Source organism: Odocoileus virginianus, chromosome 28 (assembly GCF_023699985.2).
Source record: "Odocoileus virginianus isolate 20LAN1187 ecotype Illinois chromosome 28, Ovbor_1.2, whole genome shotgun sequence".
Lineage (NCBI taxonomy): Eukaryota > Metazoa > Chordata > Mammalia > Artiodactyla > Cervidae > Odocoileus > Odocoileus virginianus.
In genome coordinates, this window is record NC_069701.1 from 40,635,121 (window position 1) to 40,649,125 (window position 14,005).

Genomic DNA, 14,005 nt, shown 5'->3' on the forward strand with positions numbered 1-14,005 from the left:
ATTCCTATTTGAAAGTGTCCAGTCTTCTCCCAGCCACGTGGAAGGAAAGAGGAAATTCACACTGCTTTGGTCACTGGTCAGGGTGGGGGATTGAACCAAAGAAATATAAGTGGAAAACCGGAGCATCAAAGATTCACCCACAGGTAACGTACGTTTACAAGGGCAGTGGTGATAAATGCAGCCCATGTGACCCTGCAGGGACAGAGAGGCTGGGGACCCACAGCCGTGGACAGCACTCCCCCCACCCCAGCCCTCACCTCTTTCTTGCTAACTCAGGAAGCAAGAGAAAGTACCAAAGTGGTCACTAGCCAGAGAGAACCCATGTGTTCCCAGCAACATTCAAGTGACCTTGGCCACCAGGAAGACCTCTTGGGGCAGACCCCAACCTGGGATGACCCCCGAAGGCCGTCACTCTTCAAACCAAAGACAGACCTGTTCCCCTTCGTCTCACTCACTCCTCATTCCTTGACCCAACACATCAGTGCAGAGCCCCTCAGTGTGCATGACCCCAGGACAGGGTGAGTTTTCTGTCTCCCCTCCTGCCTGCAAATGTATATGGTCTAGGACACGGAGAATCTCAAAGACCCATGTCCAGCAAAACTGAAGCTGGCCAGCTGTGTGCATTTAGGACGAGAAGGCAAATGAGACTTGCATTTCCAGGTTTCCAAAAGCAGCCACTGAAAGGGCCGGTCTCCACGGCCCAGGAAGGCTCAGCCTAGCCGGCCTGTCGCGGCTGCAGGAGAAGGGCCTGGGTGCCACTGGCCTTGATGGCCGCCCCTGGGGGCCGTACTCCGCGGCTGGTCACCAGCGGAGGTTTGCGAGTTTATCACATTAACTGTGTCTGATCCCCGAATCCAAATTACAGGCCAAAGCCACAAAACTGTCTCCCAATCAGAGGCCTCCTGCTCAAGGCCCCACAAGCACCAACCCCCTTAATCAGGACCCAGGGGACGGGCCAGGCACTCTGCAATGGGGAGCACACTCATTTTTCTCCCAATTTTGCAGAGCTCCTCTGCATCCTCCCTCTAATTTTCCCACTCGGGTTCTTCTGAGGAGGTTTTGTGCCTTGGGAGCCGGAATCCTACGGCAAGCAGAACAACAGCAGCAACAGCAAACGGCCAAGCCAGAGCCCTGGCGGGCCGCCAGACCAGCCTCCACCCCTCAAGGGCTCCTGCGAGCTGGGCGTTCATGTGGCCCTGATGCTTTAGTCCGGGCATCTGACCACGAGACGCTCGAAAGCTATGAGCTCCGTGCGTCTGCGTGATTTCCAAAGAGCTACCTTTGCGGGCAGAACCCCACCTCCCTGCATCCCAGCCCTGCATCCAAATTCAGAGGGAGACAGCTTCCCTGGAGGACAACCTGGGTTTCTTTTTCCCTTGAGCTCCTGGCAAGGCCAGGATGGTGGTGGGAGGCGGCGAGTGGTCACAGATTCTAAAGGAAGCAACCTGGGCACAGCCACGTGGGTGGCCCCCGCAGGGTGAGCGGCAGACCGCAGAGCGGCCTTTGTGCACAGCCCTGGGGTCGCGCGTGAAGGCCAAGCGGTCATGCATTTGGGCCCGGAGGACCGCTGCAAAGGGAGGCTGAACGCCAAGGGCAGAAATAGAGGACGCAGGGCCTCAGGTGCGGCCCGCAAGGAGAGTGGGGAAGAGGAACAGTTACACCCAGAGCAGTGGAACAGTGCTAACGTCAAGCCAGGCGATCACTACAGTAACGACGCACACCTTACTCTCAGTGGTGGCTCTGCGTGTCTGCATAGCTTTATATTAAGTCCTAAGGACAGTAGTATCAGTCCTCAGACTTTATTCTTTACACCGTGCTGGTTTCTGCCTGTCCATGTAAACTTCAGAATCAGTCTGTTGATATCCACAAAAAAACTTGCTGGAATTTTGATTAGATAGCCTTGGCTCTCTAGACCAAGTTGGGAAGAACTGATATCTTGAGAAGTTTTTTTTTCCTAAACATGGAATTTGTTTATTTTGTTCTCTAATTCTTTTCATCAGAGTGCTGTAGTTCTCCTCAGATAGATCTCATACAAATTTTGTTAGATTTATTACCTGAGTATTTTATTGGGGAGGGGGTATGCTAAAGTAAGGGCTTCCCATGTGGGCACTAGAGGTAAAGGACCCACCTACCAATGCAGCAGATGTAAGAGATGTGGGTTTGATTCCTGGGTCGGAAGATGCCCCTGGGGGAGGGCGTAGCAACCCACTCTAGTAGTCTTGCCTGGAGAGTCCCACGGACAAAGGGACCTGGTGAGCTACGGTCCGCAGGGTCACAAAGAGTCAGGCATGATGGACGTGACTTAGCACGCATGCAAATATAAACAATATTGTGTTTCCAGTCTCAAATTCTACTTGTTCATTGCTGGCATTTGGTAATCAGGACTGACTTGTATACTGCAACGTTGCTACATGCCTTTGCTTTTTAATGACTCAACCCAAAATTTTACTCATCACTCTTACACAGAATTTATTGGCTAGGACAAGTCACATGGCCACACCAGCAGCAAGGGTGACTGGGAAATGTAGTCTTTCAGCGAATAACAGGTGCCGAGGAAAAATCCCATTTTTGTAGGGAATGAATATCAGAGGACGCAGTGATACCTGCCCCCTAGCCTCCTCCCCAGGCAGTCTCTCCTTGCATGATTCTGTCTACACAGTGTCCTTGTTAGGATTCCAGCCCCCTTCAAGATGTCTTTATTTGTCCTAGTAGACATCAGGTAACACACGTGCCTCCCAAGTTCAGTTCAGTTGCCCAGTTGTGTCCGACTCTTTGTGACCCCTTGGACTGCAGCTCTCTAGGCCTCCCTGTCCATCATCAACCCCTGGAGCTTGCGCAAACTCATGTCCATTGAGTCGGTGATGCCATCACCAGCTTCCAAGGACCACTTGAATTCTTAGAGATAATGTGGCCCTGCCCACATCAAGGAGAGGACAGCCGCCCCTGCTTCTCATTCATACTCTCAGCAGCAGCCCGGCTGTCCTCAGAGGGAAGAGCATTTTACACATTAGGCTCTATCTGCAGGTTCCTCTTTGCATTTCCTCCTGCCTTCAGCCAACACCCTGCATCTTAGGAGGCAGAGTCTGGATCTCCTTTGCTCTGAAGTGGTCACGACCCAGTGGTGATCATACTGGCTATTTGTTTAGAGCATCGTCTACCCTGGGACCCATCAAACTTTACCTAAGGCACCAGCTTCCCACCCCTTTGTCTGCTGGAGTCCTGAATTCAGGCTCCTCCTGACCTGCTACCTGGGATGGTCCTTGGTGACAGAGAGAACCCCGTGAGGCCGCTTCCTGATGAACCACAGGGAGTCTGGCTCAGGTGTCGCAAGGGCAGACAAAGGGCCCGAGGGTCTGCAAAATGCCTGGGTATCCTTTGGAGTTGTTTCAGGTTTGATTCTTTTTTTCTGGCTTTACTATAAATATTTGCTCATAAGAGGATAAAGTATATGGAAAGGACATGATAGAACATAGAAGGAAGGCGGAAAAAATCAACCTTATCAACCCCTCAAGGCTCAGCTCCTTCCATTTTGTGATATGTCCTTCAAACCAGCTATGTATGTCTGACAGTTGAGCTAGTGTGCTACCTGTGCATCTGTATCTTGCTATATTTCAAACTCTGGATATTCCATAATCCACCATCCTGTATGATTGGACATGAGATCATTTCTAGGATGACTCTTGTAAGTTTCTTGTTTGGCAGTGAAGTCATAGGTCTTCATGCAAGCTGCAAATGTGCTCAATCATAGCGTTCTTCTCATCCAAGTGTTTGGTTGCGAGCAACTGAAACTAATGCTGATGGGTTTAAGCAAAAAAGGAAAACCAGATGGAGAAAACGGGCAGGGACAGGGGAGGTAAGGCCGTGTGAATTCCGAGCAGACCGGGCCGCGATCCTGTCTCGGGAGGAGCCTGCACCATCCCCAGCACTGGACCTGCCCCGGCCCAGACCCTGTCAACAGACCCTGCGACCTCAGCCATCGCTATGCCTGAACCCGGATGCCTTCCAGCCCGACAGTAGGGAGTTCCTGCCTCTTCTGGTCCTGTCCATCACCGGTTCCCATTCAGCACAACCTCCGCTGCGGCTGAGGGGACAAAGCAGAGGGCCGCTGTGTGGACACACCCCAAACCTCTCCCCGCAAGGGGGGCGGTGATGAGCCTCTGCTCCGAGATGAGCGGTGTGTCCTGAGGGCTCTGCAGGCTGAGATCTACAAGCCGAAAGAGAGAATAATCTTGGACCTGCTTCCAGATTCTTCCCTTTCCTCCGTCCCAAGTCTGGAACTGTGTTTAGGAAAGTCTGGAAGTGTGTTCAGGATTTTACTCTCCTTTTACAGGTTGAACCCTCTGGGTTACTCCTGGGATGCTAAAGCTGTGGGTTTATTTGGTAAGAGACAGAGCTGATATAGCCCAGATGACTGCCAGGGTGAGACCCTGGGGAATGCCTGGGGAATGCCTCACCCTCACCCCCGTCTTCACAGTGCACGGACCTGTGCATGGCTAATTAGGACACGTGCCCATCCTGTCAAGTTTCTCAATGTCACACACACACACACACACACACAATCTCTGACGCATTCTTACTCATGGTTCTAGACCTTAGGACCTCCCTGAAGAGGGAACAGAAAAGAGGAAAGAGAGAGGACAAGAGATGGAAGGGCCAGGCAGGAGGTTAAAAACCTCTGAGAAATCCTCTTTGGATATGTCTGGATCTCTACTCAGGCCCAGAGAATAACACGCCACCCCACCAAAGACTGACCCTTCACTTGATTGTATAGAAAAGACAACCCCGGATACACAGAGAAATGAAAACATGAATGTTGAGACTAGCATTATGCTCACAGTCCAAACACAGAAGCAACCCAGATGAATACATAAAACATGGTACATCCATACAGTAGAATATTACTCAGCCGTATAAAGGAATTAAGTACTGAAATGTGCAACAAAACATTGGTGAACCTTGGAAACATTATGCTAAATGAAAGAAAGCACAAAAGCCCCCATATCAGAGGACTCCATTTATGGGAAACAGTCAAATTAGGTAAATCTATAGCAATAGATAACAGATTACTGGTTTCCTGGGGTTTGACGGGGTGAGGGACAGAGGAAAAGGGTGTGTCTATTAATGGGTTCATGGCTTCTTTAGGAGTGATGAAAATGTTCTAAATTAAATAGTGGCAATGGTTGCAAAGTTCTGCAAATATACTGAAAACCACTGACTTACACACTTTAAATGGGTGAACTCTATGGTATATAAATTATATCTCAATAAAGCTGTTTTTAAAATGGTGAACACTGAAGTTTCTGCTACTGCTAAGTCACTGTTTCTAGGGATTTCATAATTTGCCGTTCCCTCCCCTGGGTTTTAGAGTCCGACAAAGCCAGAGGCACCCCAGCTTTGTCACAGCTAATGACCCTGTGGGCCTCGACTTCCTCATCTGTAAAATGGGGGTGAAGTGACTGTCCTCAGAGGCTGATGTGAAGATGAATCAGCTGCTCTCTGTAAAGATGTTGTGTGGGTATAGAAGACTGTGTGTGTGTGCGGAAGGAGAGGGGTTCCTAACTTTCCTTCCTGCTCCCACCTTCCTGATCTCTGGACTCCCCACTCCTTCCCACCACCTCCAGGCATCGCAGTCACACCTTCTTTGCCACCATCCTTATCTTTCATCTCCTCTTTCCAAACAGCCTCTTTCTATGACTTTGAAACTTGCACGGGAACTTGCTGGTGGGTGGACTCCAAGCTTGGACTCATCAGCCAGGAAGGGCAGGAAAAAGGGATGGGTGAGGCTTGGTAGGGGGCCGAGAAGAGCCTCCCAGTTCTCCCTCTAGGAAAGCCCAGATTCCTCTTCCCGGAGAGCTGCTCTAATGTCACCCCCGTGGCCCCCGACCCGGCCCTCTGCCCTCCGTGACCCGCAGTGGCTCCCTTCCTGCTGTTGTAATCCCAACCTGGGAAGCCACAAGGAATTCTGAGACCTGTTGTTTCCAATCCATCCAAAAGCACAGAGCAAAGAGTGCATTCAGCCAGGGCAGGGCAACAAACCCAGCTCCTGGGTATTTCCTCCATGTCTGGAAGGCTACCGACTTGGCCTAACAACTCTGCTGCGTCCCTGCGCAGAGCGGGGCACGCTCCAGCTGCGGTGCGTGGGCTTCTCATTGTGGTGGCTTCTCCTGTTGCAGAGCGTGGGCTCCTGGTGCGCACGCTTACTGATCTTATTGGCAGTTACAGAAGCTTCCGATTGAAAAAATGGGGAGATGAGTTGGTTGTGACGTAATGAAGGGGCAGTTTTTCACACCTATAATTTTCAGATTTATTGTGAGTCTCAGGGCTTCCCTAAAGAATCTGCCTGCAATGCAGGAGACCCAGGTTCCATCCCTGGGTCAGGAAGATCCCCTGGAGAAGGGAAGGTCAACCCAGTCCAGTATTCTTGCCTGGAGAATGCCATGGACAGAGGAGCCTGGTGGGCTACAGTCCACGGGGTTGCAAAGAGTCAGACATGACTGAGCGACTGCACTTTCACAGTTGATAACGGCTGCCTCCCTGTGCCATCTGGATTCACCCGCCCGAACTCATTTAGTCTCTGTGAGAACGCTGTGAGGTCAACACTGTCCTTACAGGGACCCTCACATCCACGGGTTCCCCATCGTGGATTCAATCAACCATGGGTCAAAAACTACGCCAAGAAAATGAAAATTCCAGAAAGCTCCAAAAAGCAAAGCTTGAATTTGCCACAAAGTGGCAACTCTGACAAAGCGTCCACAGCGTGATCAAGAGACAACTTCAAGTGTATGGGAGAGGGGCTTCAGCGGTCTTCAGGGGGGCTTCAGTGGTCCAGCGGTTCAGAATCCGCCTTCCAGTGCAGGGGACTCAGGTTTGAGCCCTGGTTGGGGAACTAAGATCCCACTTACTGTGGGGCAACTAAGCCCGAGTCTCCACTAGAAAGCCTGCATTTGGCAACCAGAGAAAGCCTGCGTGCTGCAGGGAAGACCTGGCACAGCAAAAAAAAACAGAAAAAATTTAAAAATGAAGTATAATGGGAAGCTGTGCGCTGGTTATATGCAGACACCACACCTTTATAAATAAAGGTCACAAGTACTGGTGGATTGCGGCATCTGAGGGGCTTCTAGAATCGGTCCCCTGTGGATAATGACAACGATTTATCTCTGTTTCCCCCCGGTCTCAATCTGCTTTAAATGGTTCAGAGACTCTGCTTTTCAGCCAAGTGTATACCCTGCAACTTCTCCTTGCAAGGTTTCCTTTATGCTGTTCAAACATCTAGGACATTGTCTCCTCTCTCTTAGCCTTTCTCATTCTTAGATAAAGCCTTTCTCTTTCCTTCTCCCTAAAATTCTAACTGTGGGACTTCCCTGGTGGTCCAGGGGTTAAGAAGATGCCTGCCTTCCAGGGCAGGTGACGTGGGTTCGATCTCTGGTCAGGGGACTAAGAGTCCACATGATGCAGGGCAATGAAGCCCACTCACTGCGACTCAGGATCCTGGAGACCACGATCCAGGTCATACCCAGGTCTCCCACACTGCAGGCAGACTCTTCACCGTCTGAGCCACAAGAGAAGCCCAACTAAGATCCTATGCAGCTAAAAATAAGTAATATTTCTAAAGGAAAATTTTAATCACAACCATGCCGCTCATGACTTTTCCCTGTCTGTCTCTGCAAAGGAGTGAAGAGGACACGGATAGTGGTTGCCTATAGAAGGCATCTGCCTATTTGGCCACAAACTCGCATTTAAAAATAATGTTTCCATGTATCGTTTCTCAGGCCCCCAGTGGAAAGCCCTGGAAGACACACACCATAACTCAGTTATGTTTGGGCCCTGTCCCCCTGCCCCTAAATATCTACCAAAGTCTGACACAAACCAAGACCTTATCAAACACAAAGATTTGATGGCAGAGTTTAAGCTTTAAGACCCGTCCCATCTTTGCTCTTCTTCCCACCTGTAGTGGGCTGAACGGTGGCCCCCAAGAGTCATGTTCACCTCTTGACCACCAGAGCCTGTGAATTTGACTGTATTTGGAAATAAGATCCTTGCAGAAGTAATAAAGTTCAGGATCTTCTTGGATTATCCAGGTGGCCCCTAAATCCGATGACAGATGTCCTTATAAGAGACAGGAGAGGACAAGACGCACAGAAAAGAGAAGGTCTCGTGAAGACGGAGGCAGACACTGGATTGATGTGGCCACAAGTCAAGGGACACGGGAGCCCCAGAAGCTGGAAGAAGCAAGCACTGTTCTCCCCAGGATTCTGCAGAGGGGGCAAAGCCCTGCCAACATCCTGATTTGGGACTCTAGCCTTCAGAACTGTGAGAGAATCAGTTGCTGTTGTCCGAAGCCCCCGTTTCTGGTCCTCTGTTACCGCAGCCTGGGGAACCCATACACCGCCTGACTCACCAGGGCCAAAGGGGGGCTGAGGCTGATGTGGGAGGGCGGAGCGTGACCAGCCATCTCACCTCACAAGAGCTCAAGGAGCATGAATTTGCCTGTTGGCCAAGCTGCTGGCACTAAGCTTGCATTTTGCTCGGAAACTTCCCAGCTGCAGTATCCAGTTTCCTCTTTGGGTTAGAAAGGTGATTAAAACCTTCTAATCACCAAGAAAGAAAGTGAAGTCGCTTAGCCGTGTCTGACTCTTTGCGACCCCACGCACTGTAACCTATCAGGCTCCTCTGACCGTGGGATTTTCCAGGCAAGAATACTGGAGTGGGTTGCCATTTCCTTCTCCAGGGGAATCTTCCCAACCCAGGGACTGAACCCAGGCCTCCTGCATTGCAGAAAGATGCTTTACCATCTGAGCCACCAGGGAAGCTCCATTCTAAAGGCTATGACAAACTCAGACAGCAGCATATTAAAAAGCAGAGACACTTTGCCAACAAAGGTCTTTATAGTCAAAGCTATGGTTTTTCCAAAAGGTATGTATGGATGTGAGAGTTGGACCATAAAGAAGGCTGAGCACTGAAGACCTGATGCTTTTGAACTGCGGTGCTGGAGAAAACTCTTGAGAGTTCCTTGGACTGCAAGGAGATCAAACCAGTCAACCCTAAAGGAAAAATCAACCCTGAATATTCATGGGAAGGACTGATGCTGAAGCTGAAACTCCAGCTCTTTGGTCACCTGATGTAAAGGGCCAACTCATTGGAAAAGACCCTGATGCTGGGGAAGGTTGAAGGCAGCAGGAGAAGGGGGTGACAGAGGATGAGATGATTGGAGGCATCACTGACTCAATGGACATGAGTTTGAGCAAACTCGGGGAGATAACGAAGGACAGGGGAGCCTGACGTGCTGCTGTTCATGGGGTCACAGAGTCGGACACAACTGAGCGACTGAACAACAATCACCGAAGGAGCAAAGGAGAAGGGCTGACCAGAGTCCTTTGGGCACCGGGATGCCCTCCAGACTGGTGGTCCAGGAGTCCTCTCTTCCCAGTAGGCCCAAGCTGCAGCTAAATGTTTAAACCAGTCTCCTCTCTCCTTCTCCCCTTCAGGGACACTGATGGCAGCCTGTGCCCTGGCCACGGGCTGATGCTGTCAGCAGCTTCCAGTTCGAGGGCTTCCTGACACTTCTCCCTCTTTGCTTCCGCCAGTGTCAGTGACCTGCATGTTTGGTCAGTTTCACTTCTGATCACCTCTCCCCCACCCCCACCCTCCTTTTTTTTAATGACTCTGGGCCCCCCCTATCCAAAGACCTGGGTAGGGCCTCAGACTGTCCGCCCGCTTTGACCACCCAGAAACCCCACTTTTGGTTTCTGACCCTCAGCCTTGCCTTGACATTTTAACCCTTAACTAACGTGCTTCTTTTTTTAATCATTGGGGTTTCCCTGATGGCTCAGTGGTAAAGAAACTGCCTTCAATGAAGGAGACAAAGGAGACGTGGGTTCGATCCCTGGGTCAGGAAGATCCCCTGGACAAGGAAATAGCAACCCACTCCAGTACTCTTCCTGGAGAATCCCATGGACAGAGGAGTCTGGTGGGATATAGTTTGTGGGGTCACAGAGAGTTGGACATGACTTAGTGACTGATGACAATTTTTTTAAATTAACTTTTTTACTTCTTTTGCATGTTGAGAAGTAAAAAGGGAAGATTATCGTGGTTAAACTTTATTTTTTATGCGTGCTCTAGGATTTAAATCTCTGTCTGTAAAAGGGAGTATGACTGTGTGTCTCATGTCCACAGATAGCTCAGGAGAAGTCAGCAAATAAAAGTGAGTTTATAGACTATAAAGCCATTTTGTAATCCTCTTTCTGAATATAAACTGAAATGTTTAATTAATTCCACATACAGCGTGCATCACATGGCCTTCATTCTGCACAAGAACAAATACATGAATGAATAAATCCAACAGGCCTTGACATATGCCAGGCCCCACGCGAACGCCCAACACGCGTTACCATAATTACTCGTCTCCACAGCCTTCCAGACACACAGTCATACTCCCTTTTACAGACGGAGAGAGATTTGCCCGATTGCACAGCTACTGGCTGATACAGGTCTGTGTGTGATACTCTTCCGCAACCTCACAGATGCGCTTTCAAACTTCCTGGCACCCTGTAAAGGTGGTTTGGTTTTGCATGAATTTTTGAAAAGTAGATCATTATCCTGGTTCTCAGAAAAAGAACCCTCAGGATTTTTTTTTTTTTTAATAATATAGGCAGCAACCCACTCCAGCATTCTTGCCTGGAGAATCCATGGATAGAGGAGCCTGGCGGGCTACAGTCCATGGGAGTCGCAGAGTCGGACATGCCTGAAACGACTGAGCATGCAGGCACTGACGGTGCAGCGGGTAAAGAATCGGCCTGCAATGCAGGAGATAAGGGAAATGAGGGTTTGATCCCTGGGTCAGGAAGATTCCCCTGGAAGAGGAAATGGCAACCCATTCCAGCATTCTTGCCTTTAGAATCCCATGGACCCAGGAGCCTGACAGGCTACGGTCCATGGGGTCACAAAGAGTCCGACACGACTGAGCAGCTAAATACAGGCAGCTTTATGGACGTTCCCTATGCGCTAAGGACGTCATAGGTTCGGTTTCCCAGCCTCACTGGGATATTGGGTTGAGCCACCAACTGATTTGAAATAGTCAGAAAAAGAAGAAAACCCTCCTCCGCCTGCTGCAAGTCCTCCACTAAGCTCTCACCGCTGTGAAAGCAGAATGGTCAATGGTCCGGTTCGGTGACGTTCCTGAGATGGACAGTCATCCTCCTGACATACCAGTGGGACCTACTAATAGATGTGTCACAACTTCAGCTGTACGTTCCTTGTTATGTAAAAAGGAGCAACCTCTGGCTATTCACCCGGACAGACTGGGCAGGTCGCGATTCACCCTGGGAGGTCCGCAGGCGCGCCCAAGCTGGGGGCGGTGTGCGCCTCTCTTCTGAACTTTACGGTAAGCACGGCGCGCGCTGCGACCACGTGGCGGCGGAGCCGAGGCCGGGCGGGAAAGCGCGGAATGCGCGGCGCGGCCCTGGAGCCCCGGCCCGGGTTCCCGCGGCGCGCGCTCCCCCCCCCCACCTTCCCCGGCGGGGCCGCACCCCAGTCCCCAGCTTCGTTTTCCCGGACTCCCAGGGCAGGCAATTCTAGCGCAAGCAGGCAGGCGGGGCGTGGGGACAGGGCGCGGCCTTGCGAGCCCCCTAGAACCCCGAACCCCAGAATTCCCCAAAGCCGTGTCCCGCCACTAGCCCCGACGGCGCGAGGCCAAGGGACCCTAGGAAATGCGTGCAGCGCGCTAAGTACGCAAACCCTCTCTCCGCACTTGGAACCCTGCCCCCGCCCCCACCCCCGAAGCAAGAGTTGGGAGCCCTGGAATGTCTAGACGACCCTTAACTAAGACCCCCCCCCCCCCCCAGCCCTTCCCCAGGGCCAATTCGAAGGATGGGAACGTTTGCAGGGCGTTTCCACGGCACAAAGAAGCAGGCTGGAAGGCTCGAGTACAGGGGGTCCTCCACGCGGACACTCTTCGGAAAAGACGAGGACAGGGGCGCTCATGACAAGTCCTGAAGGAGGCGGAAGGGGTGCCGCGGGAGCCCGCGGGGGTCTTAGAGAGGCTCCTTCCAGCGGAAGTTTTCCGACACCTCGTGGGTCTCTCTCTGGGCGGAGGTTGGGCGTCCGGGACGCGGGGCGGAGGAGGGGGCGAGGGGGCGTGGAGTGGTGTCCTGGTCAGCCGCGGGCAGGCTTGGCCGAGGGAGACGCGGGAGGGGTATGGCCTCCTAGGTCGTTATCCCCACCTGCCGCCCAATTCCTTAGCCTTGGCGGGAGGTGGTTACCTGTCTAAATCTGCCGCGGCGCCCGCTCCGCGGCCATTGGTTAGAGACCGGCCAGGGGGCCTGAGCCTAGAGGCCAGGCAATTCTGGTGAACTCTGGGGGTTCGTATTGCTCAGGGCAGCAGGCGGTGCGTTTTGAGGGGCAGAGGTCAAGGAGTTCGAATCTCCTTTCATCTCTGAGCGTGCACCTTCTCCCTTGGGATCCCAGAGGCTTTGAGGGAACCGGGCCCCGCCCCCCAACCTGTTGGGGTTTGCTTTTAGCTCCCTTAATAAGCCCTTACGAGCTGAGGGACGGTGGTCCCGTCCCCCGCTACCTGCCCGATAGCTTGGGGCGGTGGGAGGCGAGGCTGCCCCAGTTCTCAGCCCGTGATTGTCCGGGTGGGCCCTGGGGCAGGAGTTGGTTGGCTCCGGCTTGTTCCGCAGCTTTGGGGCGCAGGGGATCCGCACCGCGTATCCCTGGCGGAGCTGTCTCAGCACGTGGACCGCCGTACGCGCCCCCTAAAAGTGAGCTCTTTGTGGGGGAAGTGAAGCCTCCGGAACCCCGCGGCCCGCACTCGGAAGCGTTTTCCAGAACGACTTAAGGGCTTAACAATGGAAAACTCGCAGAGCTGGAGCCAAGTCCTTTCAAGTCGCCGCCAGGTATGCGGCTGCAGGTGACCCCACCTGCACGCGCCCGCCCGCCAACCAGTCCTCTCCGGGGAGGGCGGGGGCCGGAGTTCTACGGCCGAGAGAAGGTCTCCGCTGGGCCCTGCACCCCCTCCCCAGAGCCCCCCGGCCCGGCGGCGCGCAGCCGCGGTGCGTCCCGGAGTCGGCGCTGCGGCGCGCTGTATCCTGAATGAACGCGCTCCCTTCCCCCGCCGTGAATGAAGGTTCCCACAGCCAGGGACGGTGGCGAAGGCGCCCGCCGCGGAATTGGCCCTCTCGGGGCCGGCGTCCCTCCCGGCTTGCGGTAATTTCGGCGAGGGGACCAGGGGGCGAGGAAAGCGAGAAGGCGACCTAAGTGACTTTTGCATTTTCTTCCCGACCGACTTGGTTTCCCGTTGAGCCACTGGCCCTTTGTTTCAAAGGGTCACCAAGAAATAGCACAGAGCACTCTCAATGAGCCCAGAACTTGTAGTTCCTGCTTCGTGGTGGGTTTTATCAAGGCCGTGCAAAATTAAACCTTAAGCAGTGAAGTTTTTAAAAGTTGCTTTTCTCTCTCAAAAAAAAAAATTAAAATAAAACGCGTCCCCTGCTCTTCTATAAGCAGCCTTTCTTAAAGGCCCGAAGCTGTTGCCACCACCCCCACCCCCACCCCGGTTCTCCAGGGAACGCGGATCTGGGCTCCCCGGGGTGGGGGCTGGGCGGCGGGCTCTCCCCACCGGGCACCAAATTCCAGCGCCTCCCCCTGCGGGTTCCTGGACGGCTCTTCACGCTCGGCAGCCGGGCTTGCACTTTTGCGCCCGTCCCTGAGCGGGGAAATCAACGAAGTTCCTCGTCTAGATCTGCCCGGCCCGCCTAGTAACAGCGCCGCGCCCCCATTGGCTCATGCTAATTCCAGTTTCCTCCGTCTTTCTCCGGGGTTAGGGGGAAGCTCCCTCCTGGACCTGGAGTCCGTCCCGCCGGAGTGGGCGATCCTCTTTACGACCCGCTGCCCCTCGCCGTGGCCAGCTCGCCTCGGGCCCGGGTCCGGGCACACGCGGGGCTCGGGCCCCTTCGCCTCCCGCCCTCCGGGACAGAAGCAACCCGGTGGTAGCGCGCAGCCCCATAAA